The following is a 1,241-nucleotide window of genomic DNA, read 5'->3' as shown; positions in this document are numbered from 1 at the left end:
TCCTTCCCGGCCACCAGGTCAACCCGCTGCCGGCATGGGGTTGACCTGCTGGCCGCAGAGGGGCAGGCTCCGGGTTGACCTGGTGGCCGGACGGGGATTAAGCCCCGGCTCGGAGCAGGGCAAGCCCGGGCGGAGGGGGGTCCGCTTGGCCCCTGCCCGCGGGGGCAGGCTCCGGGTTGACCTGGTGGCCGGTTTGCTTTCGGGCCACCAGGTCAACCCGCTGAATGTATGGGGTTGACCTGCTGGCCGCTTTCCTTCCCGGCCACCAGGTCAACCCGCTGAATGTATGGGGTTGACCTGCTGGCCGCTTTCCTTCCCGGCCACCAGGTCAACCCGCTGAATGTATGGGGTTGACCTGCTGGCCGCTTTCCTTCCCGGCCACCAGGTCAACCCGCTGAATGTATGGGGTTGACCTGCTGGCCGCTTTCCTTCCCGGCCACCAGGTCAACCCGCTGAATGTATGGGGTTGACCTGCTGGCCGCTTTCCTTCCCGGCCACCAGGTCAACCCGCTGAAAGTATGGGGTTGACCTGCTGGCCGCTTTCCTTCCCGTCCACCAGGTCAACCCGCTGAATGTATGGGGTTGACCTGCTGGCCGCTCTGCTTCCCGGCCACCAGGTCAACCCCCTGCCGGTATGGGGTTGACCTGCTGGCCGCAGAGGGGCAGGCTCCGGGTTGACCTGGTGGCCGGCAGGGACTTCAGCCCCAGGGCCCCTGGCAGGGCGACCCTGCCCTTGTTCCCCAGAAAAGGAGAGAGCTGGCTCGCAGCGGGAAAAGCTGCCTACGGCACCTGGGATTCCCAGGCGGTCACCCATCCAAGTACTAGCCAGGCCCGGGACGGTTTACCTTCCGAGATCGGACGGGATCGGGGGCCTTCCGTCCGGTATGGCCGTAGGCACTCGGCTCCGGTCCGCCTCGTCCCCTTTCCCTTACTGACTCCCCTGCCTCGGGTGGGCCCGATCCTTTTTTCCGTTTTTTTTTTTCGCTCCGGAGGCTTCATGAGCCCCCCCCCAACACCCCTTTGGGGGTCGGTGAAAATTTTTTTTTCAGACTTCCAGGGGCCCGATCCTGGCCGCGGGCACCCGGCTCCGGGCACCCGGCTCCGGGCCGCCTCGTCCCCTTTCCCTTACTGACTCCGCTGCCTCGGGTGGGCCCGATCCTTTTTTCCGTTTTTTTTTTTCCGCTCCGGAGGCTTCGTGAGCCCCCCCCAACACCACTTTGGGGGTCGGTGAAAAATTTTTT

General features: G+C 64.8%; 1 non-coding gene across 1 annotated transcript; it reads right to left on the bottom strand.

Moving 5' to 3' along the window:
* Positions 1-777: 777 nt before the first annotated feature.
* On the bottom strand, positions 778-896 carry LOC141979776 (5S ribosomal RNA). The gene has a single exon (XR_012637168.1). It is a non-coding gene; the product is annotated as a 5S ribosomal RNA (ribosomal RNA).
* Between the last annotated feature and the right edge of the window lie 345 nt (positions 897-1,241).

Source organism: Natator depressus, chromosome 28 (genome assembly GCF_965152275.1).
Source record: "Natator depressus isolate rNatDep1 chromosome 28, rNatDep2.hap1, whole genome shotgun sequence".
Classification (NCBI taxonomy): Eukaryota; Metazoa; Chordata; order Testudines; family Cheloniidae; genus Natator; species Natator depressus.
Note: the sequence above shows the minus strand (reverse complement) of the source record. Positions and strands in the feature narration are given on the sequence as shown.